The following is a 12,828-nucleotide window of genomic DNA, read 5'->3' as shown; positions in this document are numbered from 1 at the left end:
CTGCTCCTTTGCTTTCCATAAAATGATACACATAAGCCAATTCTCAGCTGAATTGGAAACATAAAATGCATTTGATCTATAACCTTTCATTCATCCTGCCCTTTGCAGAACAGCTAGACCAAGTCTTCCTCTAGGATAATAAATCCATTCATTTGAAAAAGGAAACTCAAACAGGAAACACTTTATATAGAGAGGCAGATCTGATGATAGAATCATCCAAACTACACAAAAATGAGGCCAAAGGTTGGCTGATTCTGGCTACAAATCACTCCTACTGTGAAATGACTTCTAGCCACCCCCAACTTCTTAAAAGTGTGGTGGAAATTTATAAGCTTCAGAATCTTCAGTTAGGGCTCTGTCAGTAAGGGATGCATGTGGATTGTTATAGGCTAAAGCCTCCACCTTGGAGTCCAGACTTGTCCTGATCAGCTCTGAGGTCAGAGGTGGCTGCTTCATAACTGAGTTGGTCCTTTGACCTCTGGAGATCAGCTATGGTCTGCTAAATGGACCACAGTTGTCAAGGGATCAAATTATATATAAATACACACACACATATATAATATATATAATACATAATTATATATAATTTGATCTCTTAACAACCATGATCCATATATAATAATATATGTTATAATATATTATATAATATGTATCATTTAATATATATATTATATATATAATTTTATATAAAATATATATTATATATAATTTGATCCCTTAAGAACCATGGTCCATTTGGAGACCATAATGCTAATCTCCAGAGGTCAAAGGATCAACTCACAGTCATGGAGCAGCCATCCATTTTATGGGTTTCTCTGGCTTCCCTTGTGGCTCATACAATAGAGAATCCACCTGCAGTGTTGGAGACTTGGGTTCAAACCCTGGGCTGGGAAGATCCCCTGAAGAAGGGAACGTCTACCCACTTCAGTATTCTTGCCTGAAGAATTCAAGGGACAGAGGAGCCTGGTGGTCTACAGTCCATGGGGTAGCAAAGAGTCGAACACAACTGAGTGACTTTCATTGGTGGCTCAGATGGTAAAGAATGTGCCTACAATGTAGGAGACCTATGTTTGATCCCAAGATCCCCCAGAGAAGGGAATGGCTACCCACTCCAGTATTGTTTGACTGGAGAATTCCATGGACAGAGGGGCCTGGAAGGCTACAGCCCATGGGATGGCAAAGAGTCAGACACAATTAAGCTTAACTAACAGTATATTTCATAAGATTGGTGTGTAATGCCGAAAGCCACCTAACACTTGAAACTTCAGAAGTTAAAATTCTTAAAGGTTTGTATATATCAGTCTTGAAAGGCTTCAATATTTTAAAAAATATATTCACAAATGACCTAAAAAATAGAGATTTGTCTTAAAAGCAAAACTATAGAATACAACCGCTTATTATGTCACAAGGCCATTATAATATTGTAGAAGGCAGGTACCAGAGCCTTTGTAATATATAGTATATTAACGATTAAGAAAAATAGCATTTTCCTAAAAGTTCTTTCTTAGAGAGTGCCACAAAGCCTTTACTTAAAGAGGAAACAAAGTCCGTATTCAGGAAATGCTTTGATACAACATTTTGGATCACATCAACCTTTTTGCTATTTTGGAGAGGCTAGCCACAAGGGATAGAGTAGCCAAGGGTTTGAACTCTAGTTTGCCTCATGTTGGTGACATTGCTTGACTGACATCTAGTTCCCAAAGGCAGTGATGCCAACAGCTCCAACAGCTATAGCCCGTTAACTAGGACTGGTGATTAGCTATCTGCTGCTCTGTAACAAATTACCTGAAATGCGATGGCTTCAAACAACAGTAAATATTTCTTTCTCTCACAGTGCTGTGGGTCAGAAATTCAGGCCAGCACAGCCGACTAACCTCAGACGCAGAGAACCTTAGGGGTTGGCACTCAAGATGTTAGGTGGTGCTGCAGTCATCTGAAGGTGTGACTGGGGACAGAGGGCCTGCTTCCAAGGTAGCTCTGCCCTGTGGCTACTAAGCTGGTGATGGTTGTCAGCAGGGGAATGCAGTTCTTCTCCATAGAGGTTCCTAGTGTATCCTCCACCCGTGGCAGCTGGTTTCCCTTTGAGTGCACAGTCTCAGAGACCAATGGGAAACTTCAATGTCCTCTATAACCTCGTCTCATGAGTCACACACTGTCACATCTGCCAAACTCTACCAGTCAGACAAAGAAGCCCTAATTTCAGGTGAAAGGACAGAGCACAGAACATGAATACCTGGATGGAGACTGGCTACCCAGGGCAGGCTGCGGGAATTTGAATCTGTATCCCAGAGCAGCTCTAAACCATGACTGAAATGTCTCCTTGGCTGGTTCTCCGACACTCTGAGAGACTGAGTGATTATTAAATACCTTCTAATCAAATCTCTTTTCTTTTCTGCTCAGTTAACCAGAATTGGTTTCAGGGGCTTGCAATTTAAAACGACCTGATATATTTTGAGAAGAAAGAAACACATCTCTACCTGACTATCCTGGAAAGCAACCTAGTATCTGTTTGTAACATGGAAGGTCTTGTTATGTAAGATTAGAATACACTCTTGTTCTGAACTGGGTTACAGCCTTGTCTCACGGTGATTCACCTTTCGCTGCAGAGCTGCCAGCCTGGGCTTTAGGTGGAGTTGTAGGTACCTTTATGAACAAGTTTTCACAAGTTATGATTTAGGTCTCGAAAAAGTTTCACTCAAAATAACTATATTAGCAAAATTATTTGGCTTTTCAGATTATTTTTTCAGTTTAAAACTCTCATGACAAATGAGATTGGGAAAAGCATTATAGTTTAGCTTGTGTGCGTGCTAAGTCACTTTAATCGTGTCCGATTCTTTGCGACCCTATGGACTGTAGCCCTCCAGGCTCCTCTGTCCATAGGATTTCCCAGGCAAGAATACTGGAGTGGGTTGCCATTCCCTTATCCAGGGTATCTTCCTGATCCAGGGATCAAACCCACATCTCTTATGTCTCCTGCATTAGCAGGTGGGTTCTTTACCCCTAGCTCCACCTGGGAAGCACATATTTTAGCATAGGCATACATTAAAAAGAAAAAAAAAAAAAAAGCACATAGAATCACTTTGCAAACAGTTCAGCATTATCTACCATACAGTCCCTTGGACTGCAAGATCAAACCAGTCAATCCCACAGGAAATCAACTCTGAATACTCACTGGAAGGACTGATGCTGAAGCTGAAGCTACAATACTTTGGCCACCTGATGTGAAGGGCCGACTCATTGGAAAAGCCCCTGATGCTGGGAAAGATTGAGGGCAACAGGAGAAGGGGGCAAGAGAGGATGAGATGGTTGGATGGCATCACCATCTCAATAGATATGAGTTTGAATGAACTTTGGGAGATAGTGAAGGACAGGGAAGCCTGGCGTGCTGCAGTCCCTGGGGTCATGAAGAGTTGGACATGACTTAGTGACTGAACAACCACAACTGAACATATACATGCTCTCTCTATATATATAACACACCAACTCTATGGTTTGGTTTATGCCTAAAAGATACGCATGTATGCTGCTGCTGCTGCTCAGTCGCTTCAGTCGTGTCCGACTCTGTGTGACCCCATAGATGGAAGCCCACCAGATTCCCCCGTCCCTGGGATTCTCCAGGCAAGAACACTGGAGTGGGTTGCCATTTCCTTCTCCAATGCATGAAAGTGAAAAGTGAAAGGGAAGTCGCTCAGTCGTGTCCGACTCTTCGTGACCCCATGGACTGCAGCCTACCAGGCTCCTCGATCCATGGGATTTTCCAGGCAAGAGTACTGGAATGGGGTGCCATTGCCTTCTCCTATGCATGTATGTATTCACTAGAAGATGTGTACAACCATGTTCCCACCAGCTCTACTCAGTATCCAGACAGAAAAAAACGTACTTATTGAATAATTCCATTTATACAAGATATTAAGAGGCAAGATAAGCATATGATATCAAAAGTTAGAGCAATAATTACCCTAAAAGATAGGAAATGATATCGATTAGCAGAGAACAAGAGATGGGCTCCTGGGAGAATGCTGTGGTTATGATCTAGTTCTCAATTCTAGTGCTGGTTACCAGGGTATACTCAGTTTCTTCAAGCTGCACATTTACAAACCGTATATATTTATACATACATTTTCCTTCAGAGAAAATACGTGTTTTACTTTAAAAAGCATATTATTTTAAAAAGTAATTATGCTTTTTGTCCGACTCTTTGCGACCCCGTGGACTGTAGCCTGCCAGGTTCCTCTGTCCATGGGATTCTCTAGGCAAGAATACTGGAGTGGGTTGCCATTTCCTTCTCCAGGGGAAAAAGCATAATAGGCACATTAATTTGCTATTTCTTATCTTTTTATCTTCTGTGGCTTTGCTTTTAAAAACCATAAAATAAGGATATTCTTTCTTATAACTTTAATTTGTAAAAAATTCATTTACCAAGATAAACAAGTTTATTGCTTTCACTGTGGCAGTAACTAAATGTGCTTATTTACAAATGCATTTGTATGTGAAAAGCTTCCTCTTAGGGGCAAGGAAGGGAAAACTTTTTAAGGTTTTCAAAAAAGGAGAGGTTGATTTTTCTCTGTTATACTTTAGAATCCATTGCTTTTTAAACTTGGCAAAGAACTAGTCCAGGTGGAATTTGCTGGGACAACCCGAGTAAGTGATGATGGAGTTGGAGTGAATGTTTGGACTTCAAGTACTATATATAACCATGACCAATGTGTTTAAACCAACTCCAGCTCCACCAAGTGACACCCGTGATGCGCGTCCCCTTGGATGAAAGTTGTGGCTAACTTGTTTACTCGACTGAATTTCCTGACCTGTATTTTAACATGAGCCTTGATGGGAAAAAATGTTCCTTCCGAAAACATTTTATCGGAAATCCTGGAGAAAAAAACCCTAAAGGATGGTTTGATTCTTTTGTGACACCATAACTGGCTTTCAGCACTGAAACTTATCGCTTCCTCAAAAATTTACGAACAAACCTAGAGATGTTCATCAATCACAAGCAGAATCTTTTGTGACAAAAGAGATCTTTGACTCTGGGAAGAATTCAAATTGCTCTTTATGAATCTATATTTTTTATTTTCAGAAAGCATGCATGGACCTTCCTAAAACAATAGCTACCTATCGTTAACCATCAAGACCGCACAGGGAACCATGATACAATCACATTCTGGGAATCACAGCGGCTAAAAAGAATGTGGGACTTCCCTGGTGGCTCAGTGGTAAAGAACCAACCTGCCAATGAAAGACGCAGGTTCAATTCCTGGGTTGGGAAGATCCTCTGGAGAAGAGAATGGCAACCCTCTCCGGTCTTCTTGCCTGGGAAATCCCTTGGACAGAGGAGCCTGGTGGGCTACAGTCCATGGGGTTGCAAAGAGTTGGACACGACTTAGCAACTGGACAACACAACTTCTTGGGCTAGACCTAGTAAAAGGGATCTGGTGTAAAGAAATGCCTCTTTCCTTGCTCTCTTAGCCCCCAAGTGTTTTAATTTTAATCTTTCACTTATAGCCACTTTTATTTTGAATTACATGCATGAATTCTGAGGGCACATTTGATAAGTTTTGACAAGTATGTGTATCTGTGTAATGCAAACCTCCATCAAAAGACAGAACATTGTCACCAGCACAGAAAACTCTCTCTTGCTCCCCTTCAGTTAACAACCACCCTCATTCCCCCCACCCTCCAGGTAACAGTGTTCAGATTTACTTTCTCCATAGAATAGTTTAGATTGTTCTAAAACTTCCACAAGTGTTTTATATTAAGTGCTACAAAAGTCTAAAATCCAACATCTGAATGATATGTTCCCATTTAATCAGTAATTCACTGATCTACTAAAATGTTGTGTAAAAAAGCATTTTTCTCTGGCATCCTGGGAATAATTCCAGAGGTCCATTCAGTCATTTCCTAGGTTACTTGTACATACCTCTGACACAATTTTCTTTCTGTCCCTAGAATCCAGCCAATTTCCCAGCAAATAGTAGGTTCTTAATAAATGTTTGATGGGTGCATGCACAAATGAGTAACATATGACCCTCAGGGGTAAGTGGTGTCAGAGTCCTTGACAGAGTTATAAGCTGATACTATTGAATAGAGTGGGCCTGATGAAGAAGACAAACCCAGTTTTTAGTATGGGGTTATTCTATGGCATCACCTGGACTGCCTTTAGAGCCCCTTGACTGCAAAGAGATCAAACCAATCAATCCCACAGGAAATCAACACTGAATATTCACTGGAAGGACTGATGCTTGAAACTGAAGCTCCAATACTTTGGCCACCTGATGCTAAGAGCCAACTTACTGGAAAAGACTAAGGCTAGGAAAAACTGAAGGCAGGAGAAGCGGGTGACAGATGATGAGATGGTTGGATAGCATCACCGACTCAGTGGACATGAATTTGAGCAAACCTCTGGGAGACAGTGGAGGATAGAAGAAAGTGGTGTGCTGCAGTCCATGGGGTCGCACGGAGTCGGACACAACTCAGTGACTGAATGACAGCAACAGCGTATCATCTTCCAGGCATGCTGCCTAATCCCAGTTCTACACAAGAAGGTCTGTATCTCTAAATTCAGTTCAGTTCAGTTCAGTCGCTCAGTTGTGTCCAGCTCTTTGCGACCCCACAAATCGAAGCATGCCAGGCCTCCCTGTCCATCACCATCTCCTGGAGTTCACTCAAACTCATGTCCATTGAGTCGGTGATGCCATCCAGCCATCTCATCCTCTGTCATCCCCTTCTCCTCCTGCCCTGAATCCCTCCCAGCATCAGGGTTTTTTCCAATGAGTCAACTCTTTGCATGAGGTGGCCAAAGTACTGGAGTTTCAGCTTTAGCATCATTCCTTCCAAAGAACACCTAGGGCTGATCTCCTTTAGAATGGACTGGTTGGATCTCCTTGCAGTAACTGTAAATTAGGAAGCAGCTGAATTTTTTTTAAAAAATGAGATATTACTGGAGGACATATCTTGAAGTGGCAATACAGCTAAAGAGCTGTGGTGGGCTTCTGTTTTAAACTAGGATATGTTTAGAATACTCTTTAAAAACGCAGACGAAGTACAGAACGACTCAGCCATTTGTGACATGTCACCATTCCAAGAGCTCACAGAGGCAGCCTCTGATAAGCCTTTGTCAGTTTTCTTAAATATCAAACCAGGGTAACAATATGAGTTCCCCCTCAGCGTTCTCAGGAGGCATAGCTAATAACATCCCTGGGAAGCACTGTGCAGATATAAAAGCCACATGCATAGAGTGAGCTTCAGAAAATCATTTCATGGATGTGAAAAAATATTATGTTTGAAATGTGAAGAGTTCTGAAGATTTATTTGACTTTCAGGGAGAAAGACAGAAAAAATACAGAAGACACTTCCAATCCGTTTTAACTTTCAAACCTTACTCAGGTTCCAACCCCTACTTCATTGCCCTTCACAACACCCCACAGAAGGGAGAACTCAATTGCTAAGCCCCTGCCAAATGTGACACAGGAAAGAACCATTACTGTTAAGCTTAACGGAAAAACCTTTGCAGATTTCAGGCCTCCATTTGAAGGGCACCTGTTTTATTTTGTTTTCATCACACTTAGTAAAACATAAAATTCAGTGGATCCCACCCCTTTTCTAAAGGTTCAGATCAGCCAACTTTATCCCCACACTTCTGCTTGAAAATAGAGCCACAAAGCTCATACGATTAGACATACTTCAGAATGTTTCTTACCCTTTTTGAATATGGGTGGGGGTGGGATGAAGACAGGAGACACACATGTCAGAAGAAAAGATTGCCTTGCGGTAAATACACTAGGGCTTTAACCCTAAAATAAATTAAGAATAACAGATATGATTATTGCTTTCAAAATCCATGATGCCATCTCATTGAAAACAATCCAGAAACATGTAAGAGAAAACATAATCGAGCATATTTTTTTGAACACGTGTTCCAACCTTTCCACAATTTTTCTCTTTCTCATTCTTACAGATTTCATTCTCTTTCTCCTCTAAACCAAATATCCCCCACTGACCTCATCTTAAAAGATCTACTAGCTTCAGTAGTACTAAGGACACACTACCCAAACTGCAGGAATGGAAATAAACCTTATTGTGGGTGAATCATCAATTTATCAAATTTTTGGAAAAATAGTTCAGAAAAAATTGACAGTGGGTAAAAGACTCTGACGCTGGGAGGGATTGGGGGCAGGAAGAGAAGGGGGCGACAGAGGATGAGATGGCTGGATGGCATCACTGACTCGATGGACATGAGTCTTAGTGAACTCCGGGAGTTGGTGATGGACAGGGAGGCCTGGCATGCTGCAATTCATGGGGTCGCAAAGAATCGGACATGACTGAGCGACTGAACTGAACTGAAGGTCACTAATGGATAATGTGCCATTGCATTTGTCGCTTATCCACGCAAGTGATGTCTTGTTAATTCCTCCAGGTGGTGTCACAGAATGTTGTCAAGAGGTTCTGCTGCCTCCCGGAGCTGACCCAGATATCTCCGAAACTTAGGACTACAACATGTACTGCAAAGTTTGAATAAAGAGAAAACACAAAAGATACATAGCAAGTTTCAAAAAAATATCTTACTGTGGCCTCAACAAATCGAGGTTGATTTCTCTCATATCTTACGGATTCTGTAGACTGGCAAAAGCTAGTGTTAGTTCAGCAGCCTAACAATGTCAGGGACAGTGATTCTGAAGTCCTGTCTCTCCTTTATAAGATAGCTGCCCCCAGCTTAGGGCTTCCGTGGTGGCTCAGACAGTGAAGAATCTGCCTGCAGTGCAGGAGACCCAGGTTCTATCCCTGGGTCAGGAAGATCCCCTGGAGAAAGGAATGGCTACCCACTCCAGTATTCTTGCCTGGAGAATTCCGTGGACAAGAGGCACCTGGCAGGCTATAGTCCATGGTGTCGAAAAGAATTGGAAATGACTGAACAATGAATACTTTCACTTTCTGGTAACACATCCCCACCTAAGACAGAAAGAAGGGAAGAAAGGGGAAGGAGCAAAGAAGCCACATCAGTCTTTTTTAGTAGGAGAGCAGAAGTTTTTCCAGAATCCCACTCCCCACCCCACTCCCTACCCCAACTCCCCACCCCACAGCAGTTTTATGCTTCTGCCTCATGTCTGCTCCAGGCTGCAGGGGAGATTGTGACAATAGCATTTAGCTCTCCCAGCTGCTCTAGCAGAAGCAGGCAATGGGGAATGCACGCTGGGTTAACCAACTTGTGGTCTGTCCATGTATGAACTGTAAGTGAGAAGATAATCATGGTTTGCATTACCCTTTCACCTTGGCTGTCCTCACTGGGGCTTATTACTTTTCCCCTCCAGGAGGGTGAGATCTTGAGGGCACTGGGTCCTGTGTTCAGCTCCCCAGATGCTGGGACCTCGCTCTGTGCACTGAATCTTGAGAGCAGATACGAATTCTTGGAATTCCTTGTGTCCTCAGCATCTGACACCAAGTCCCTGGTTGAGTACCTCCCATCTTTTTGTATGATGCAAGACCCCTAGGCACCTAAAACATTTAGTCTTTTCTTCACCTGAGGCACAGGTGCCATTAAAACCTCTCTAGAGGGATATGAATTCCATTACTTGTTTTACTGTGGCCAACTTTTTCCTCTTTTCCCTGCCTGCTTTGCCAGAGTACCTGCGCTCATTAGGACCACCAGGGCAGGGGATGGGGGAAGACTTGGAACTGGTTCTAAGGAGTCAGTTAATTTATGCAAAAAATTATCAAACATATACATGTGGAGGAAAGGCAAAAGCTAACTCATCTTCTTCACAATTGCCTGCTCAGTTCATTAAGTAGAATTTATCCATGCTCATCATTAGCTGATTGGTCTGTCTGTGGGTTCTTTTATCAGCTTTTCAGCCTGTACTGGCTGTCTCCTCAGTAGACTGAAGAATCACTCCTTCCCATAATTATTTAAAAATATTTCTAACATACCTATTTGGGAAACGGTTTACTCAATGCAGCAGCTAAAACAGCCATGAAAATAGCAGATGTCCCATTGTTATTGTAACACTAAGGAAGCAGTTTGGTCAATACCAAAATTATCACCTGGATTTGCCTGGCCTCGGGAATCAGCAAAAATATTCCCCCTGCCTAGGTTTCGTCACACGTGAAGCTCCAGCATGAGAAATTTCTGCAAGTTCTTCCTCCTGGCTGTACCATGGCATTTGGGGAGGTATTTAGGGAGGGATGGCAGAGAAAATCACCAGAACTCCAGTGTCTTTATCTCAACCTCGTTATTCAGAGCACAGGGCCTGGTTTGGCACAGGACGATAGGTGGCTGCTGTTTAGTCGCTAAACTATGTCTGACTCTTTTGTGACCCCAGGGACTATAGCCCGTCAGGCTCCTCTGTCCATGGGATTCTCCAGGAAAGAATACTAGAGTAAATTGCCATTTCCTTCTCCAGAGGATCTTCCCAATCCAGGGATCGAACCCAAATCTCCTGTATTGATGCGGGATTCTTTACCACCGTGCCATAATGACCAAGGTCCCAACGCCTTCAGATACCTACTTTCCCTGCCTAGTGACACCTCAGAGCAGACCCTTAGGCTTCAGTCTGGTTCAGCAGGCCTCCAGCAGCCAGGAAACATCACCATTCCTGATCTGAGAAGACCCACTAAGAGACTCTCAGGGTTCTGCTGGACTTTTGTGATGATGCATTAAGAGTACTTTGCAAAAACATAGAGCCCTTTGTAAATGTCAGATATGTGTCTGGCATGGTGCTTAGTGAATGAATGATGAATGAATGCTATTATTTAAATATTAATCCATATTAGGCCTAAGAATGCATATAAATTAAAATATATTGGGTTTTTTTTTTTTCAGTCTTTAGGTTCACATTTAAATAAAGCTATTTCTTTAAAACATGAATACGACTGAGCACACATGCACAATTGCCAAACTGCCAACAGAGCCAGGACTAAAAATCGCCGTCTTACTTACTTCCTACCAGCCTCACTCCTTCTTTCTTGGACCTTAGTTACCTCTCTGTATAATGGAATATCGTTACTGAAATGCTATAAAATATCATTTGTCAGGCAGCAGAAAGGCCCACCTAACATCAGAATACATCTCTCTTTTTAAGCGGGATTAGGAAAACTTCTCCCAAGCAGCCCTTCTCAAACCCTGTAGAGGCTCCACCCTTTGGAGGCCCTGATGATTCCAGGGCACAGGATCCATCTTCACCACTTTCCTTTCTCTGCCTTCCCTCCTCCAACCAGTTTTGTTTGTGAACGTGTATGATGTTGGCAAGTGGCCAGAGAATTTGCCATAAATAAATTTGCTCCCTCTCCAAGTAGGTAAATGACTGCTTGGCCTCACTAACTTGCTTCAGCATAACTGAGGGCTGGGGATGCTACAAGCTTCTGAAGGGTTGTGTGTATGGAAATTTAGAAAATCCTACATTCCTGAGCCTTCCACATGCTGGCTAGAGGCACAGAAGACAAGTTCCTGTGCCCCGAATTTACCACTAGTGAGTGCTAGGTTCACCAGAATTGTATCTCAAGGATTTCAAAGTCAAGTGAAAGAAATAGATCAATCTCTTCCCATCATTCTTCATTGAGGATAGTGGGAAAATCGAGAAAGTATAGTTTTGTCCAAGTTTTAAGTAGAAACAGCAGAAACACAAGACCAGAAATCCCTTCAATGTGTTGTACACTTGAGCTCTCAAAGATCCAAAAGCCACATGTTTCATTTGCTTACAGGTATGATTCATGCTAACATTCCTGTTGCTTCATTAAAGTCCAAAGTAGATTTTTCACAACTATGCATGTATGCTTTCCATAGCTGACTACTGATCTGGACAGTATGAGTCCCCCAAAGATCAATCTGCAATCTGATTTGATTCCAGCTCACTGTTCAGGATATACAGTTAACACACAGGAGGTATTTTTCTTTTTCCTAAAAGCACCCTTATATTAAAATGCCTAGAAACGGAAACTTCTGATTTCTTCTGAACGTGTAATTTTTATTGAGAGACTGAATAGGTTCACTTTAATTTGGATTATCTGTGTGAGCTTTAAAACTGGGTTCCTGTTCAATTTACTTTTCTTAAAAACATGGAATGCAGTAAACCAGAAAATGGGAAAATTTGACAGCATCCAGTGTTAACAAATCTATACAACAAAGGGAACATGCAGGCTGCTCCTGGGAGAGTAACTTAGTGCAAATGACTGGAAATCAATTTGGCACTGTCTAATAACACTGAGAGTGTGCATAATATGCCACCCAGCAATTCCATTCCTGGTGTGAGTGCAATGTTTTAAAAATTGCTGGTTGACTGATTGTGAAGCATTAGTAGCTCAAGAAATCAATACAAATCTGCGACCATAGGCAGAATTTTTTAAAATGGAATGGAATAGAATAGAAAATATCAAAAGGCATCCCTTGTAATCCTTTGTTTTGTGAGTGATATAAATTCCAAAACCAATTTGTATCTTCTGGAGGTCATGGTCAGAAAAGCTAATAAAATACAATTCTGGAGAAACTTGTATTTCAGCTCAGTTTTATAACAGAAAAACAGGCTTCATAAATTATTTTACATTTACATGCTTACATCCACTAAGAGTAGGTCCAATTGCAATTGGAATGGATAAAAATATCTGTGGGACATTATTACAAGTGAACACTATAGAGCAGGAAACATGAATAACTAGAGCTCAGACTGATGCTGAAGCTGAAGCTCCAACACTCTGACCAGCTGATGTGAAGAGCCAACTCTTTGGAAAAGACTCTGATGCTGGAAAAGATTGAAGGCAGGAGGAGAAGAGGATGAGATGGTTAGATGGCATCACTGAAGCAACGGACAAGAAATTGAGCAAACTCTGGGAGATAGTTATGGA

The sequence above is a fragment of the Bos javanicus genome, chromosome 14 (genome assembly GCF_032452875.1).
Source record: "Bos javanicus breed banteng chromosome 14, ARS-OSU_banteng_1.0, whole genome shotgun sequence".
Lineage (NCBI taxonomy): Eukaryota > Metazoa > Chordata > Mammalia > Artiodactyla > Bovidae > Bos > Bos javanicus.
This window is presented reverse-complemented; position numbering follows the sequence as displayed.